Source organism: Lytechinus pictus, chromosome 6 (genome assembly GCF_037042905.1).
Source record: "Lytechinus pictus isolate F3 Inbred chromosome 6, Lp3.0, whole genome shotgun sequence".
Taxonomy (NCBI): Eukaryota; Metazoa; Echinodermata; class Echinoidea; order Temnopleuroida; family Toxopneustidae; genus Lytechinus; species Lytechinus pictus.
Genome location: NC_087250.1, coordinates 3,131,087 through 3,152,164, shown reverse-complemented (window position 1 = coordinate 3,152,164; position 21,078 = coordinate 3,131,087).

Sequence of the window (21,078 nt, the reverse complement as noted above, 5' to 3'; positions counted from 1 at the left end):
AATTTTTAATGCACTTGGGAATTTACCTTCTTGGAGAGACAAATTGAAAATATAACATAACGGAGCACTAATAATCCCCCTTGCATCTCTAATTAACCGACTTGGTATATCATAATAACCACATGCCTTTTTCACGTCTAGGGCTAGGAGGTGTTTCTTAATTTCAGCTTTCGTCACTGACGTCCAAAAGAAAGATTTACATAAGTTAGGTCCTAAATATGTCGTACAGTCAGTATCGCTTAGAAGTATTGTGTTTCCCAGACTTGGCCCTATACCAGTAAAAAAAATATTGAATTCAGAAGCAATTCCATAGTCATTTACTATCATTCTGTTCATACCGTTGTCATCAACTAGTAATTTGTCTACATTGGTACTTTTTGCGGAGTTATTTCGACCACACAATAATCTTTTGATTCTATCTGCCTACGTATTTTGTGTGTGTTTAATTTGCTTTGTTTTGTCTTTTGTTCTTTTTTGTCATGTCTCGTTCATTCTTGTACTATTTTTGTTTTGACTTGTTCTTGTATAGTTGTTCATTCCTTGTCTTTGTATCGTTCTGTTATGTCCTTTTCTCTTTAATGTTTTGTTAATGTGCCCCTTTTCAATTTTTTTTTGTCATATATTGTAATTATTTAGCCTTGTTTTTTTTTTTATTTGGGAGAATATGATAAAAATGTTATATTTTGAAGGCATTTTTGCAAGATACGATGATTTGTATATTACACATATTTTGAGTTTGTGTTATTATTTCTTATAGTTATTTATTGAAAGGAACATTCATCAACAAGTATTGCTTTCCAGAAGGTTCCCATTTTATTTCTTTGTTTTGCATTACGATTCGTTTTAATTTGTAATATAACATTTTAAGATGATATTGATTCACTATCAATCAATTAATTAAAAAATTATTTGTTTTGGATGTATAGGACTGTTTTGTCTTATACATTCCCAACCCCATCATGTGTGTTATCTTTGATAAGGATGTAGGCTACGAGAGCCCGTACTCCGTAGGAGAGCTCAAAGTTACCCGGGCCTAATTACAAATGGCAGACAAAATATATTCATTCGAGCCAAACCCATTCTCAATTTTTAAATTTGATATTGCTGATTGCTGATTGACCAATAATAAATCTCTTCTTTATACATTTCTTAAGTCTTTTATTCAGAGTTTATGATAACATCAAAGTAAACACATTTCTATATATATGAGTAATCCTCTTTTTGATCTTGATCCAGAACTGTAAGCTGTTTATCAAATGCATGTACTTCTAATTATTATACACCGTCAGAGTTCAATGTACATTTTCAAAATAATAATGAATTCAGTCTGATACATTTCAATGCGCGTAGTCTTCATAAAAACTTTGATAGCATTTCAGATTTCTTGTCTACTCTAGAAAATAGGTTTTCGGTAATAGCTATATCAGAAACATGGATATCCGGCACACCTTTAATTCCATTTCACTTAGATGGTTATGATTTTGTAAACTTTGATAGAATAACAGGCAGAGGTGGTGGCGTTTGTTTTTTTCATTAAAACTGATATAAATTTCTCTGTAAGAAATGATATTTTTCTGTCTGCAGATACAGAAACATGTGAATACTTATTTATTGACTTATTTAGACATGAAAAGGATAATTTGACAATAGGTGTTTTTTATAGAAAGCCAATTACTGATGTTATATCATTCATTGATTTTTAGATTCTCAAATTCTTAGCATACTTCGTAATGATAAGAGAGAGATTATCATGACAGGGGATTTTAATATTGATATGATGAAAGAAAAAGAAGATAACACAAATTCATTTTTAAATACAAATTCTTCTTTTGGTCTACATCCTGTCATTAATCAACCCACCCGTATTACTTTAAATACAGCATCTCTTATTGATAATATTTTCTTAAACGCCTTTACAATAAATGTGGAAAGTTGTATTTTTTCTGTTGATATAACTGATCATTTACCTGTATTTCTTATATTAAATAAAACTGACTTGCTATCAGAGAATCAGCAAAGGACTAATAACACATATAGACGTAAAATTACTGATGCTGGTGTGAGAAATTTACAAAAAGAACTTTATAATACTGATTGGTCATCATTGTATTCTTGCAATGAAGTAAATAGTGCCTATGATATATTTTTGAATAAGTTTAACATTTTGTATGATAAAAATTTGCCTTTGATTCTACAAAAGAAGAAGAAAACTTTTATACGTAAGCCATGGATTACTCCTGAATTATTAAGACACATCAGAAAGAAAAATACATTATATAAAAAAAGCCTTAACAATCGATCAACGTCTACTGAAACAAAGTATAAAAAGCAAAGAAATATAACTAATAATTTATTACGTCATGCTAAAAAGAAGTATTTCTGTGAAAAAATATCAAAAAATAAAAATGATATCAAAGGTACCTGGTCTATCATAAATAAACTTCTCTGTAAACGCAAACATAGTCTACCACAATATATTATATGTAATGATAAAAGAATTGATGACCCACAGTATATTGCAAATGAATTTAATTGTTACTTTGTAAATTGTTGTACCAATATTTTAAGATCATCTGAGAATACTGCTGTAACTGATGACTACACTTTATATCTAAGTAACTCATTCAATAACTCACTGTTTTTAAAACCCATTACTGAATCAGAGATTATAGAAATCACCAAATCACTAAAAATGAGGCAACTCTTGTGGATTTTATGGCATTAATATTAATGTTGTAAAGAAAGTCATATATTATATTGTAAAACCTTTGTATCACATATTTAATCTGTCTGTATCATCAGGTAATGTTCCCGACAAATTAAAGATTGCTAAAATTGTACCAGTTTATAAAAAAGAAGATCCACATATTTGCAAAAACTACAGACCTATTTCAATATTACCATGCTTCTCAAAAATATTAGAAAAATGTATATATAATCGTTTGTACTCATTCCTAATACTTAATAATATACTAACTGATAGCCAATATGGATTTAGAAGTAATCATTCCACATGTCATGCTATAATAGACCTTCAGGATAAAGTGGTATCGGCACTGAACATTAATAAGTTTGGGGTAGGAATATTCATTGACCTTTCCAAGGCATTTGATATAGTAGATCACAATATTTTGTTAATCAAATTACAATATTATGGTGTACGTGGGCTTCCATTTATCTGGTTTAAAAATTATTTACATAATCGTTATCAATTTACTCACTTTAACAATAATAAATCTTCTTAAAGCTTAGTTAAACATGGAGTCCCCCAAGGTTCGATATTAGGTCCCTTGCTTTTTCTCATTTACGCAAACGATATTGTTATGTCATCTAGTAAATTTGATTTCATAATGTATGCAGACGATACTACACTTTTTTATACCCAACCAGACTTTAAATATATAAATGAAAACATTAATTCTGAATTACTACATGTATCCCGATGGTTTAAAGCCAACAAACTGGTGGTAAACATTGATAAATCCTCGTTTATATACTTTCATAACAAATTATCTAATGCAAGCAATATATGTAATGATCTTGCTCTAAGTATTAATTCAATCCAATTATCTAAGTCTAAAGTTGTTTGTTTTTTAGGGGTTCATGTTGATGAAAATTTGAATTGGGATGCACACATAAACTATTTAACTACTAAATTATCGAAATGTACTGGAATTATGTATAAATTAAGAATTTTTCTTCCTAAACCTGCATTACTCTCTATTTACAATTCATTAATATTATCACACATTCTCTATTGTATTGCTGTTTGGGGTAATTGCAGTAAATCCAAATTAGATAAACTTTTTAAATTACAAAAGAGAGCAGTTCGTATATGCACCAACAGTCATTACCTTTCACCCTCAACTCCTTTATTCTGTAAACTTAATACTTTGAATATTTTCCACCTTTATCAATATCAAGTTGCAATATTGGGTTTTTTCTACTTTAAAAAATTATTACCAAATAAGATCAGGAAAATGTTTTGCATCAATAATGTTGTACATTATCACACTACACGTATATGTAATTTGTTTCATTTATGGAAAGTAGGAAAGTCCTATGTACAAAAAGCTATACGTTTCAGCTTCCCAACAATCTGGAATTCTATTCCGAAATTTGTTCGCACATGCAAGTCTCTTTCCCTCTTTAAAAGAAAATTAAAACAATACTTTTATTCTAAATATTCCTATTTTTGCAGCTATGTTACAATATTCTAGACGATTTGCCATAATTTTTTTGTTGTTGCTTATCTTATACCGTATGTCCATTTCTTAATCCACTTACTTTTGTAACCTAAGTTGTCATATATGCTTTGATTATTGTATATACTAAGTAGCCTCCAAATTAGCATTTATTAATTTAGGAGACTTTAACTCACAAGGCCACTTTTGGCTTTATTTTAAGTCCTCCTTTTCGTTTCTCATAATATTACTGTACACAGGCCTAATTATACATAAATATCATTGTATTTGTTTAGGTAGTGTTTTGCATGTTTACATTTTTTAAATACTGATGTATATATTTGAAGTGTATTTTCTATGTATATATCTGTACTCAATGCCTTTTTTAGAAATGAATAAATGAACTGAACTAAATGAATATGACTGACAATCTAACACTGATTCTAGGGAGGGTACCTACTGAACTTCCTTTTTCCAAATTGGAAAGTTATATCACCACTTTGGAACTATTTTTAACTGGCGGAAGAATTAGGGTCATTTTACATGCTTTACTCTCTCAGGTGATGACTTTGATCCCGTCAGGTGTAGTCTTCATAAATGCCGATTTATTTTTAAAATGAGCCGGTCGAGGTACCATTTTCTGGTCAGATATGGAATGTCGGACATATATCCTATCCGCTGGTAGTAAACATTCAACCTTCGAATTTCCTCCATATTTTTATGATTTTTCTTAAAGTGCCATTTTAACACACGAGTCTATGGAAAATGAATTAGGCCCGTGATACCTCAAAGTTCAATGAGCATCCAAGCCGTAAGCGCCCTCCTCAGTCGGAGATTGGTCGTCTTTTCTACCGTTAGGGCGTCAAGGTTTCACGGGCCTCTAACATTTTCCGTATATTCGTGTTTTTTTAAAGTAGCTCTGATATTTGTATATACATATATATATACATATATAGATAAAGTAATCACAAAAGGTTTAGTAAATGTCGTGGAAATATTTTTTTGAGAGCTATGCTCCTTTTAAAATCTACGTTTTTATTTTCACGGCATTTACTAAACCTTTTATGATTACTTTATTCCATATGCCGAAGCAGACTATTTCCATTTTACTCATATGTATAAATAAATACATATATATATATATATATATATATATATATATATAAGGGTGAAATTCGGGGGTCGAATGTTTTCTACCATCGGATAGGCTATATATCTGACAATCTATATCTGACCAGAAAAGGATCCCTCGATCTGCTCATTGTAAAAATAAACCGGCATCTATGAAGAAACTGAAACAGTAAAGTAGGCCTGATCCTTCCGCCAGTCAAATATAGTTCCAAAGTTGGCGATATTTCTTCACGATTCGGGAAAAGGAAGTTCAGTAGTTACCATCTCTAGAATCAGTGCCAGATTGCCATTCATTATGAAGTATAATCATTCACTTTTGCCAATCACCTATTTCAACAACCAGATCAAATAAATATGAGAAGGGGTATGCTCGAATGAATATCATATGCTTTCCGATTGTTAATAGGCCCATGCAACCTCCAAAGCAATGACTTTGATGTCGAGCAACTTTGATTGTCTGACTTTATTCGTCAAGAATATCGCAGGTAATATAAGAGATACAATGAATTTAAAGAATACCTTGACAGGATAACCCATGTAAGCCGAAATGCTTATTTCCAATGGGGTCCTATGGATGATATAAACATTGATATATTGTATAACCTAACAACAAAATGTATAACTACGAAAGTACTGATACATGGTAAAGAAAAGAGACATATCCGTCGATCAAATAATTTACAAAAAAACTGAAGCAAACAATTATCTACCTTATATGAAACAAGACTAGATTTTAACATACCCTTCATTATCTACAATACTAGAAACCAACTGTACAAAATGTGTGGTTTTTACTTGAAATACTCTTCTCGAGTAGATTCCAGTTTTAGGTGCCTCATTAATACACTCTTAAAGTGATGATTTTTTTAAAGCAGCTTTTACTTGATTAGGAAGAGCATTCCAAAATTAGATTCCATTAAAATATAACTGTTTCCTATATGACCTCCACGTTTTTTTAATACAAAATCAAAATTACTATTTGTAGTATCGAACCTTTGGATATTTGATACGAGGTAAATTTTTTTGTTATGTAATGATTTAATGAATCCAAATAGAACATCCTATGCACGTGGTGCAATACTAAATGTTTAGATCTTTTATCAACATGGATTAATCCTGCCTTTCAAGTTCATTACATCCGACAAGTGTTTTTGTGCCTAAATCTTTAATGAATCTCAAAGTTTTTAAAAGAATTATTCTTAGCTTTTTCTTTTCCGTCATACTCAAGCCCGATTCGGAAATGACATTTTTTTGGGTGAAAATGACAATTTGATTATAAGCTTTCACTTTTCAAGCTCTGTCATTTGAATGTTTTTAATGGTGCGTTTGGTGGCACAGACGCAGATGCAGGGGGGGGGCAGTATTCGAACCATTAAGGTGAAGAGGGGTTACTTTTCTTTAAAAAAAAATGATATTTTATCATACGAACTGTATTTTTTAAAATCAAAATATCATGAAAAACAAGGAAATGTAGCGAAATTTGTTTTCAATTTTCAGCTAGATGACTTTACTATCTCGCCAATAAGTTGAATTACATGTGTAATAAGATGACCTAAAGCGCTTTGAGCCGTTATAAAGCGTTGCATAAAACGTAGCTATTATTATTATTATCATTATCATTTTATTATCATTATTTGTATAGCAATATGTGCAGATGGATGGTGGTATATGTTTATACTTGCGTTGTACTTGTCCACACAATACACACAACTGTGGGGCGTTGTGGCCCAGTGGATAGTCTTCTGACGTTGAAACAGATGGTCGTGGGTTCAAAGCTCAACCACGGCGCAATTTCCTTCGGGCAAGAAATTTCTCCACATTGTGCTGCACTCAACCCAGGTGAGGTGAGGTTAATGGGTACCCGGCAGGATTAATTCCTTGAATGCACTGAGCGCTGAATGACAGCTTAAGCAAAAGCCGGGATAATAATGATAATTAATAATGCCTCGGAAAATATTATTTCTAGATAGATGGCATCCGCGCCAGCCCCATTAAACACACTTATCAAAATGTTTAGAAGACAGAGCTTGCGCAAATTAATGGATGAAAACACATTTTATGTCTTATATCTAACTCGAGTCCTGAAGCGGATACCGCTGCGACATTATGCGTTTAGACTTGCGACATTACGCGTTAGTAGAAACGCTACGACACGATGCGTTGACTGTAAGAATCCCCACTTTTTGCTGTGCAACGCGGACGGACTTTACGACGGTATATTGATTTTGGAAGATACCTTTTTAGGGCCGTCGCAAACCACGGTCCTGCAATGCAAGTTTTGTGACATGATATGTTTTTTTACGTTCGCACCCGCAACGGAAACATGAAGTCTGCGTTTCGTGTGCAAAATTATGGTTGGTACTATATGGTAACAGTGATATATCCGATTTAGAATGAGCTTCCAGACCCACATTTGGCTCCTCCCAGAGTTCGAGGGGCCGCCCAGGGGCATTTCCATTGAAGAGTGGATACCAGGCGCGACCACGTGTGAAAAGTGATTTCCTTTCCCAGCTTTTCTCATCTCCAGCCCAGCGGCCGAAGTAAATTCCCGTGATTAGGCGGGCATGCTGTGATGACCAGTCGTATGTACATGAAAGCACGGGATTTTCTAATCTCACAAGCATGGTGTCGCATGAAATAATTTTGCAAACGAAACGCAGATCCAATGCCCGAAAAAAAGGTTTAACAAATGATTGTACAAAAGTTTTCTACGATTGATTCCTTCTGCTAATGTAAAATCAGTTGTGAAAATCAAGTGAACTATTGTGTTACGGGACTCTAACGTTACCGTTTCTGAGGTTTGCGAAAAGTAGTTATCGGTTGCAACAGGCCCCAACATCTGAACTTTCAAAGTCATAAACTTAGAATGATTTTTTAATGAGGGCCTTGGTGTGCATGCGAACTGTAATTTTACATGAAGCGTTTGACTTTGAAACAGAGGGTCGTGGGTTCGAATCCAAGCCATGGCGTAATTTCATTCAGCAAGAAACTGATCCATAATGTGCTGCACTCAACCCAGGTGAGGTAAATGGGTATCGGTAGGAAGTAATTCCTCAAGAAGCTGTGTGCGTTGTGAACGCATAGCTTAGCCGGGTAATAAAGGAGCGCCTTGAGCACCTAACAAGGTGGATATGTGCGCAATATAAATACCCTATATTATTATCATTATTATGAAATGGGGGAATTGATATATTACGAATCGAATGCTATTACTCGAAGCGTCGGCAATACATCTGCAATGCAGACGACTACGATCCACCGTCTATTTTATACACAAAGTAGAGTAGATGAGTATTTCACTAATATTGTTTTTGAAAGAGAAATACAATTTTGAATGAAGAATTCAAACTACTGTTATAATATTCTTGAGTCAATATTCAATGACAAATGTAAACACATACATCTGCGATGGCATGGACTTTGCTCTACAAGTTCTGTTGAATCTCAAATAATACCGCATTGCTGATACACCACGCGCTTTGGAACAACCCTTCCTAGATGGAAAGTGCAATCATCACACTCTGCCCACCATTTTTGGGGATCCGAAGGGGCTCAATGAAAAAAAAATGGGGGCACATATAGGGCCGTATAATATTCCTTTATCTATAGGGAATCAGATACATATTTTTTCGATTAAAGCGAGGGGCCAAAACGACCAAGCTTATCATACAATGGCAGGTTTATTATTTACTTATTTTATCTTTTATTTCAGTTGTCGAGTTGGGGGAATTGTCACTGCCTACCCTGAATACATCATTAAGGGTAACCTCTAAATTTGCAAAAAAATTAAGGTCAAATTACGAATAAATAAAATACATATAATCCTTATACTGATCATGCCACCCAAACCTAAAGTTTATGTTATAAATGTTTATCCTTTTCCTCTACCGCCGACTTTGATGTTGGTTTGGATATGGTTACGCCCTTTTGAGATAAGTTTCCTTTATAGCCTTTTGAAAGTTTGAATACGCTTAAATGCTGCACGTGGAATACTAGTTGAGATAATCAATTCGCTCTAAAGCAAGCCGCGAAAATTGAAGTTGTGTTCCTCCTTCTTCTCCTTGTCTCCCCCTCCTCCTTCTTTTTACGTCTTCCTTTTCTTCTTCATCATCATCATCTTCTTTAATGTCTTCTTCGTCTTGTTCTTCATTATCTTCTTTTTTTCTTTTTCCACCTTTTTATATTTTCTTCCATCCTCCTTCTTCCCTTTTATTTTCTTATTCTTCTCCTTCAATTTACCATGAACTTGTCTCATACTGGTAATCGATTGACCCATCAACAAATCAAATATTAACCTAAGTGTTCTGCAAATAGAATTGTCAGTGTTATTCTATTTCATAGCCACGAGTATGTTCAGCGAAGCGGGCTCACTTCGCGGATTTGTTTCTTGCAGTCAACCTTCAATTTGCAAGGCCTCTACTTTGTGTTAATCGTACTCCATGCAACGAATCATATCTCTGAAAACTCTAGTAAAATATAGTAAGTATCGCTGTCAAGCTGTAACATTGATCAATGATATTGATGTCAAGTAAAACGACCCCGTTGAAACAATTGCCATGTACGAATTTCTAACGCGAATGCATTTATATGCACGTACTTTTCAGATCTAAATTAACAATGACAAGCTATGAGTAAATTTCTGTCTGCATAATTTTAATGGCAGAAAACGCGTTCAGTAATATACAAGCATATACGTGGAATCATTATTCCATTTATTGATATTTGTTTTATTGATCATCTGATTGACTGATTCATTTTGTTTATACATCAATTATACTTAGTATCAATATATATAATGTTCATTGTATTTGTCGTCGTGGTATACTTCTACCAGAATACCCAGTGCCTAATTTGGTTGGGGGGAGAAGGAACCATCATGTTACATCGATTAAGTCTGCTCTCTTCTTACCTCCAATTGATGCACTGTATTAACTGCTACTAAACAATGCATTTGTAATATTTTTGTATTGATATCAATATTATTTTTATGTATTTAAATGCGTTTCAAGTGAAGAATGAGCAACAACGATAATAAGGTTCTTATCACCAACAGAAATGCCCTCCAAATAAACAACGATAACCTAATCATGGACAATAGATACATTCAAATGATAACTGGTCAACGTAATTTCCCATTACCTATTATTAGCCTCATAATATACCTATATTACCCATTGCATTGTTTTCATCATGCATATTCATAGCCACGGTTGGGTCATCATCCATCGTTTATGATATGAAAATTTGTCATATCATGGTGCCGTGGTCCAGTGGTCTATGGAGCCTGGCTATACATGGAAAGTCCGGGGTTCGATCACCGGCTGCGGCACCTATACCTATGAGCAAGGCATTTAATCTGCATTGCTCTTTTATCCTGTTTTCAAATAAATGAAATGCTATATGCATTTATTGGTAACTAGGTGTGAACTTGTTTTAAAAAAAATACGTGGTTGTGTCCGTTGTAGTGGTTGTATATGTGGGTGTCTGTGGGTGGGTGTGCATAACTCATATATAGTAAAGGCATGACCCACTCCTATGTGATTGAAATGATCAACGTTGAGAAATAACAGTACAACATTATTTACATTTCTGTATACTTATTACATTTTCTACTTAAATTCCCTAATATTTCCTCCATATAAATCAATTTTTGCTTTTCTTCATTTCGTCAATATATATATTTTTTTACTTTTATTTTATTTTATTGTATTGCATTTAACAGGCAACGTGAGTGAACCAAAGGCATTCACTCCATGATCTCCTGCCAATTAATAAGCTTCTTCCGTGTTAAAGGGGAATCCAACTCAAACAAAAACTTATTTTTATAAGAAAAAGAAAAATCAGACAAGATGATAGGTGAAAGTTTGAACAATATTGGACAAACAACAAGAAAGTTATGAATTTTTAAAAGTTGTAAATATTGGTAATCACTATACTCATGGAGACTTCAAATTGGCCGCATATGGGATGTCATAGTGATGTAAGGCAAGGACTACTCTTCCATGTACTCCAATACATATTATGGCTAAAATGTCATTTTTCCCAAAAGTTTTATTTCAAATTATATTTTTCTTTCATGAGGACATTAAGCAATATACTACCTGGGTTATATTTAGATTACTGCCCCAGGGGAATGGGTACTTAGGAGAAAACCACAAATCCCTGATAATAAAGTACATGGCCTATGGGAAAGTTGTCCTTGCCCCTTGTCATAATTTACTTACCCAGTTGCCAATTTGAAATCTACATATAATAGTGATCTCAATTTTAAAGCAGCTATAACTTTTTTATTGCTTGTCCGATTTCTTTCAAACTTTCGCCATTCTGTTTAATTTATATTTCTCCTTCCCAACAAAACATTTTATGGCCAAGGCTGGATTCCCCTTTAAGGTAAGAGTCATAACTGCCTAAGACGTACATGTTCTACAATCCTCTACCCAGCGGTGGATTCGGTTGTGTGTGGCTTTTTAGGGACCTACTTCAAGGGACATTTTCTATTTTTTAACCATCAACCGGGGACGTCCCTGCTCTAAATATTCGTGTTAATTCCTCATCTCTTTTCAAACTGTTTCATATAGTTAACCCATGATTTGTTCAACATTCCCTCAAGGCCAATTTATCTCAAGTCGGTCGTGTGTGAATGAGACCGCAAACAAACGTCCCTACTTCGGCAAGTAATTAGCATTTAGTCCACGATTGGTGTGTGTGTGTATGTAGAGGGGAGGAGTGGGAAGCTAGAACAGAGAACTGAACTTCGTACAGCGACGAATCTGCCCATTTTCTGTCAGATTTTCTGGGGAGCATTTTTTTTACTTCCATTATAATTTGGGTGGATTGTTACACCCACAAATGTAATAATTTCACCCACAAATGATATAATGCACTTTACCCACAAATGTAATAATTTTTGATCGCCCACCAATGTAATAATGACTTTACCCACAAATGTTATAAATTTGAAGGGATTTTTGGCGAATATGTTGTAAACTAAAACCCTATAGTTTTGCGTTCATATAGCGCAAAGTCACAGTCTTTTTTCTCCAGACCAGGTTATATGAAACATTTAAACAATCTTCCAAACAATGATCCCAAAAGAATAGCGTAGTCTTTCCTCCAGACCCAAATATTTTAAATATATCAAATAAAAAATAATAAATAATACCAAAAAAAAACAAAGACCACACGACCTTATTAATGTTGAATAAAATGGAAATAAAGCGTAGTCTTTCCACCAGAACAGTTATAAAAATCATTCAAAAACAAAACAACAACAACCAAAAACGGAACCTGCAATCTTTTCAACATTGAGTAGCATCGAAATACGGTGTAGTCTTTGTTCCAGCCCCGGTTATTTCATAATATCAAATCATTAAAAGCAATAAAAACAATATTAACAATGATCCCACAATATCATTGATGTTAAATAACTTGAAAATATATCGTAGTCTTTCCTCAAGACCCAGTTTTTAAAAACAACAAATCATAAAAAAATAGATAATAATAAAACAAAGATTTCACAATCCTATTGATGTTGAATAACATGGAAATATACGCAGTCTTTCCTCCAGACCCAAATATTTCGAGAAAAAAAAAATCATAAAATACAAAAAAAAGACCCACAATCTTATTGATGTTGAATAACATGGAAATATCTTATTTTTGGTAGTTAAATATTTTTATGGAAAATAGTGTAGTCGTCTATCCAGACTCACTTATTTCAAAATTACAAATCATTTTCATAAAGTAAAAAAAAGTAACAAAGACCCCACTATATCTTATTAATGCTGAATAACTTCTTCTTCTAAATCTGTATTGTGTTGAGTTGGCAACCAGTCGGAAAATGACTGTTTTTGCCACTGCTTTGATTTGGAGTCTTCTTTGTGAGGATGGAAACGTTTTTCTCTTTATCATAATTTGTTTTCTATTTTACTTTCTCTTTTTTTCCTTCACATTGTTTTCCTGCATTTTTTTTCCTTTTGTTTTTTTCTGTTAATTGTTTTTCTTTGTCTTTTCCCTTTTTTCCCAACTCTTTTCTTTTCTTTTCTTTTTGTTTCCCTTTTTTATGTTTTCTTTATTTTCTTATGCTTTTCCTTTTTTTTCTTTTCTTGTTCTTTTCTTTTCCTACTTTTTTTTTCTCTCTCTTGTGTATTTCTTTTCTGTATCCTTTTTTTCTTTTCCCTTTTTTTTTTACTTCCTTTCCTTTTCTTTTTCCTTTTCTCGTCTTTTTAACATGGAGAAATGGCGTAGTCTTTCCTACAGACCAAATTATTTCAAAATAAAAAATATCATTTTAAAAAAGAACAACAGAACCTAAGACCCAACTATCCTTCAAACTAAGAACCTTCAATAGATAAAGGTTTGGAGAGTTTTCTTTGTTCCAGACCTTGTCATTTTCAAAAATAAGATAAATGAAATCTTCATAACTAAGATTCAATCATAGTCTTGTGCCTGTTTAACATGAATAAGATGATCGGGGAGCATTTCATGTCCGACACGTTGTCAGATCTGACAACTCTCCTTGATGTTGATTGGCTAAGAAGCAGTGCTACCATGGTAAGTGTCAGATAAAATGGGACTTGTTGGATGTTTAAATGCAATCTTTATTACAGGATCTTAGACTGGAAGAGGGTTTTGATTTTAAATGTTTGTTTTGTTGTTCTGTTTTTTTTAATAAACTCGTACGGGCAAAATTAAGTTTGCGTAATCACAGGGTTCTTATATATAAATATTAACGCCTATGATTAATTTGTCGTTTTTGTGGTAGGCGTTATCACAGGGTTGTTATAGTTAGGAAGATGCTGGGGTCTAAGTCTTAAGATGAACGTTTCGCTTAATTTGAATTTTTAAGAAAACTGGGTGTGGGGTAAAAACAACACTCTAAACCCAGGCATTTTAACTGGGTTTAATTTTGAAGATTGGCCTTAGCTTAGATTTTTTTTTCAATATTTGTTTATTTTTTTAAATAACCGGGTCTAGACGAAAGACTAAGCATATTACTCGTGTTATTCCACAGTAATAAGAATATGACAAAGTCTTATGTTCTTAAGATTGTTTAAATTATTTTTAAATGACTGGGTCTGGAATAAAGACAACGCTCTAAACTTGTGCTTTTCTATATGGACTTAGTTTGGAGGATTGTTGGTTCTTAGATACGTTGTGGGGGGTTGGGTTTTATTGCTTTTTTATTCTTGAAATAACTGTGTCGGGAGGAAAGTCTACAATCGATCTTTATATTACTCCACAGTAATTAGATTATTTGGGTATTCGTTTTAGAATATTTGAAAAAAATATTTTTTGTTCAAATAATAATCAAGACTGGAGAAAGAATGTTTGCTTTACCCATGCATTATCATAATGTTTTGTAGGGGTCTAAAGACATATTTTTTTACCGGGTGTAACTTTTGAAAACTGGTCTTAGATTTGAAGTTTTTTACATTCATTTTTTAAATAACCGGGTCTGGAGAAAAGGCTACATTCTATATACTTACAATGTTAATTGAATTGATATTGATACAGAAAAAGAATATATAAAATTGACCGCAAATTTGTGCTGGCGCAAATATTCACTGCTGAAAGATAGGCGCTGTATAAGCTCAAACAACACTGAGCACCCACGTTATTGTACAAGAATGAGATGGCGAAATGTAAAATAACCGATACTACGCTCTAATCCAATCCTTTCATCATAATGACAAAATAAACAAAAACGGCTTATATTTTTTTAATGAACGCCGTTAAACGTAAGCAACAACGTTTTAATTGGTCTTAATTCGGAAGATTGGTCTTAGTTTTTAGGTTTTTGTTATTTTTCAATTGTCTTTTTACTTAAACATTAAATATACAGTTTAGGCAAAAGGTTTTTGGCCATCCCAAGATTCGATAAAAAAAAAATCATACAAAACACTTGTATTCAGAATGTACTGTCTTGCATTATTTTCTATTGAATCTGAGGGTGGTCCAAAACTTTTGGCTTGTATTGGATGAATTAAATGAATCCAAAGGAAAGACAACGCTCTAAACCCACGTTTTATCACAGGGTCTTAGTTTGGAAGATGGTTGGGTCCTTCAATTTTAAGTTATTGTTTCTTTATTTGTGTGTATGTGTTTTTTATCTAAAAAGGTTAGGGCTGGAGGAAAGAATACACTCAATACTTATACCAAAATAAATGACGACAACAACGAAATAATAATTCCAGATAAATACGAATGATAGGGTCTTGTGATTATTTTTGTAAAAATTACCGGGTCTGGAATAAAGACAATGTTCGAAATGTTTCTTTTAATACAGGGTCTAAGTTTTTTTTATTGCTTTTTTAGGATTGATTGGCCTTAGGAATTCTTTTTCTGGTGGTGCTTTATTTATTGTTTTTATTTTCAAGTTACCAGGTCTGGAAAAAATACTACGCTTGATTCTCAATTTACTCTTAGCGCATATATTCACAATATGCGCCGTATAATTTAAAACAGCAAAGACATTTATTCCACCAGTTTTGATTAACTGGGTCTGGAGAAAACACTAAGCTCGATTCTCATTTTTATTCCACTGGAATGTCATTATGGTATCTTAGTTTGTACTTATATCAATATATATTTATTGCTTTTTTAGGATTGATTGGCCTTAGGAATTCTTTTTCTGGTGGTGCTTTATTTATTGTTTTTAGTTTTAAGTTACCAGGTCTGGAAAAAAACTACACTTGATTCTCAATTTACTCTTAGCCCATATATTCACAATATGCGCCGCAAAATTTAAAACAGCAAAGACATTTATTCCACCAGTTTTGATTAACTGGGTTTGGAGAAAACACTAAGCTCGATTCTCATTTTGATTCCACTGGAATATCATTATGGTATCTTAGTGTGTACTTATATCATAATTTTGGAAATAACCGTGTCTGGAAAAAAGACTTTGGACTTATATCATAGTTTTTTAAACAACCGGGTCTGAAAAAAAGACTTTGGACTTATATTTTAATTTTTGAAATAACCGGGTCTGGAAAAAAGACTTTGCACTTTTGCGCTATATGAACGCATTACTATAGGATTTTAGTTTTTAGTTTGAAGCAACAGGGTCTGGAGAAAAGACTACGCTCGATTCTGAATTTACTCTTAGCGCATATATTCACAATACGCGCCGTATAAATTAAAACAACAAAGACATTTATTCCACCAGTTTTAATTTACTTGGTCTGGAGAAAATACTAAGCTCGATTCTCATTTTTATTCAACTGGAATATCATTATGGTATGTTAGTTACGACTTACTGTAGAAGCTGTTATTTTCGCGTACAGAATTTTTCGCGAATCGCGGAGGTCCCGATATTTTCGCGGGTTGTTAAATTCGCGATCGGAAGATGTAGTAAACATTTCCACAGCATTTAAAAGAAGTAAAACTAGTGCAAATCACATGCAAATCTCTACTCCTCAAAATCCCGATGCTGATGTGTCTTTTGTACATAAATATGTCCCTGTAAAAACAGTTACAAACTGTGGAAAAAGGTGGTTTAAATTTCATTTTTTTTACCTTTAGATCTGAAAATTCATCATGCCACAGTTTGATCTGTAATTTATAGGGTTAAGCAATCTTTATAATTTGTGTTTTGTTCTATTAATTTTTCAAAAAGTTGGTAAAAGTGCAAACATGTGGAATTTTGTGAACAGAATCTTCACCTTAAAAGCTCTGGTCATGTGACTTATGAATATTAATGAGTATGCAAATAGCTGCCAATACATGTGTATAGAGTCAATCAGATGACAATAAAATCAAATTATTTCATGGAAAATACATTTTAATATTACAGTAAGTGTATAGATATTGATAAAATAATGTTAGAAAATAGTTTAGGCTCTGATTTTGTTTGAGAAATTAAAAAAAGTGAAATTCTAGCTAACTTTTTGAATCACTAACTGTACTTTCTAAGCCTTATTTTTTGTACATATAGAGGTGCATATCTCCATTTTCTCACTACACAGTATGTTTTCAATAGCAAAGCCTTGCTGTTGGGGACATTGGCACTGACTAAGAAGTGTGTCAATATTTTCGCGTGTTGTTAAATTCGCGGCCGATCGGCAATTCGCGAAATCCGCGAAAATAAAACCCCCGCGAAAATTACAGCTTATACAGTATATTATACTTTTTTAGATAACTGGGTCTGGATAAAAGACTACGCTTGATTCTCAATTCAATCCTTGCGCATATGTTCACAATACGATCCATATATTAAGTTAAAACAACAACAAAGACATTTTTTCCACCAGTTTTAATTGACTGGGTCTGGAGAAAATATTAAGCTCGTTTCTCATTTTTATTCCACTGGAATATCATTATGGTATCTTAGTTTGGACTTATATTATAATTATACTTTTCTTTCTTTCTTTCTTTCTCTTTTTCTCTCTGTTTCCTTCATTTTTTGTCTCACCTGCATAGCAGAGTGAGACTATAGGCGCCGCTTTTCCGACGGCGGCGGCGTCAACACCAAATCTTAACCTGAGGTTAAGTTTTTGAAATGACAGCATAACTTAGAAAGTATATGGACCTAGTTCATGAAACTTGGCCATAAGGTTAATCAAGTATTACTTAACATCCTGCCTGAGTTTCATGTCACATGACCAAGGTCAAAGGTCATTTAGGGTCAATGAACTTAGACCATGTTGGGGGAATCAACATCAAAATCTTAACCTAAGGTTAAGTTTTTGGAATGTCATCATAACTTAGAAAATATATGGACCTAGTTCATGAAACCTATACATAAGGTTAATCAAGTATCACTGAACATCCTGCATGAGTTTCACGTCACATGACCAAGGTCAAAGGTCATTTAGGGTCAATGAACTTTGGCCGAATTGGGGGTATCTGTTGAATTACCATCATAACTTTGAAAGTTTATGGATCTGATTCATGAAACTTGGACATAATAGTAATCAAGTATTACTGAACATCCTGTGCAAGTTTCAGGTCACATGATCAAGATCAAAGGTCATTTAGGGTCAATGAACTTTGGCCAAATTGGGGTATTTGTTGAATTACAGCCATAAATTTGAAAGTGTGTTGGTCTAGTTCATAAAACTTGGACATAAGAGTAATCAAGTATCACTGAACATCCTGTGCGAGTTTCAGGTCACATGATCAAGGTCAAAGGTCATGTAAGGTCAAAGAACTTTGGCCACGTTGGGGGTATTTGTTGAATTGCCATCATATCTCTATAAGTGTATTGGTCTAGTTCATAAAACGTGGAAATAAGAGTAACCAAGTATCACTGAACATCTTGTGCGAGTTATAGTAGTTTTCAAAATCAGCACTGCTGCTATATTGAATCGCGTGATGCAGGTGAGACGGCCAGAGGCATTCCACTTGTTTTCTTTCTCTCTCCCTATTCCGTTCTCGCCCCACCTATCCCTATACCGCCCCCTCACCACTAACCGTCTTTACCTTAAAAGAGAAGCATTATTTTAAACAAAATGCACACTGTGTCTTACAGGTTAATAGGACAGATGGCTGATAGGTCTACCTAAATCTACGAGGGAAGCAACTACCAAGCAATCACAACTGTGAGGTTCTATGTAAAGGCGAAGACGAGGTTAGGTGATGAAATGGAATCCCTTCAAAGAGTAAGAGAGGGTGGGCAAACTCTTTATTGCGAAACGCATGATAAAGTCATAGAGTTATATTGCACAACTCACGGTGTACTTCTGTGCAATGTATGCGCAAGTGTAGATCACAATGACAGGGATTGCGTGCGGCAGGATATAGAGGACGTCATTAGAGATAATAGGTCGGTACTTGTTGATCTAAAAGAAACGGTTAAGGACAAATTAAAAGGTTTTCGCGCTTACGAAGATGACATTGACAATTGCAAGAAAAGCACCAATACCCATCTTCAAGCCGTCGAATGCGAGGTCAATTCCACAATACAGGAAGCGATCGAAACGGAAGGGGACAGAGAGAAAGAAAATGCCGAAGAAATAAATCGAGATTTCGACGAGAATGACCGAACACGAGAAGAGAGACTTGAACTGAACCGTGCAAACTTTAAAGAACGGATGAAATATATTGAATGTAAACAGCATGGTCTTCAAAGAGACATTAGGAAAATCACCGAAGAGACATCAACGAAGATTGCCGAGCTGGAGAAGTCCTGGAGAGATGAAACAACAAGAGTACAGAATGTAATCCAAAGACTCGAGACAGTACTAGAAGAGGATAACAAAGTGGCCACCGAGGGTTATCGTGTGAAGGCGAAAGTGAGTGATGAAATTCAGAAACCAGTGGATAATGACGTGGAGGTTGGTATGAAAATAATATCTGAGAGATTGTCAGGTGTTAGGTTTGTGAAGGGTGTTGGGAATGAGAAGTATGATGGTAGGATTGGTGGTTATGATGGGGAGTGGGTGCTCAGTGATACAATCAGTGTAAATGATGAAATCACTAGCCCATGCATTATAGGCAGCGTAGATGAATACAATCTCATCATCTCAAATTTTGATGGTGATACATTCACGTTTGATATGAACACTCGACAATCTAAGCGAGTAATTGAGGGTAGTGACACATCAATGGTTCTCTCCTGTGCATTACTGAAAGATGGCAAGATAGTATGTGGTAAACAGTGTGAAGGTTGTACAGGAGAAGCTTTGACTGGATGCATCAGCGTGTATGACAGAAAATGGGTGCACATCAACGACGTCACAATACCAAGAAACGCGGAGGATGATACAACATGGGTTAACGTAGCTGTTGGCAAGGATGGGTTGATCATGGGTGCTGAGCGGTTTCAGTCCCACATATACCACATCGACCCAATTTATGGCAAGATCGTAAATACAATCTCATGTAAGGAGAAATTGGCGACAGTACCAGGCAGTTTGGCAGCAACCGATGAGGAGGAGGAGGAAGAGGCAGAATTTTTTATTCATAGTCTCCTATCAGCAGATGTTATGACTGTCGTCACCGATGAAGAACTGTTTATCACTGACGGATGTGATATTCTATGGAAACGGCCCCTAAGTGAAGACCTCGTTGATGCTGGTATCAGTGCCTTTATTGATCCTCTTACCAATGACCTCTACACAGCGAGACTAGATAATGATTGCAAGATGTGTCTGATTGATCACGTGGTGAGCGGGAGTGGTACCGAGAGAAGAGTAGTATCGTTTCCCTTGTCAACTACTTTGGAATCTTCGGATGAAATTTTCGGTCTTATGACAATGTCTCGAATGATCATGACGTCATCGGGGAAAATAATCGCAAGCGATGGAGAAAACCTTTTTGTATTTGAGAGGAGATTCTCCCTCTAAAAAAAAACAGAGATGTAAGAGAATGTTGAACCTGGTCACTATTTTCCTACTTTCCACGGTTTATTACCAATTCGTCCAATTGCCAACTCTTCTACGATCATTTGGTCTACAATCAGTTAGTCCACTCACCACATGGTCTATTTTCATTTATTCTAATGCCATTCCGTCTAATAACCAGTTGGCCCAATAGCCATTTAGTCCATATACCATTTGGTCTAATTGGACTATTGTGCAAAATCAATGAAAATGAATTGAACAAATGATAATAAGACGAAATGGTCATAGACGAAATGCTGATTAGGAGAAGTGATTTTAAGACCAAATGGTTAATAGACAAAATTGTTGTTAGACGAAATGTTGATGGACGAAATGAAATTAGATTAAATGAAAGTAGATCACGTGGTGAATGGACGAGTTGGCAGTAGACGAATTGGCAATTTACCGGTACTATCAACACTAGCATATGATCACAT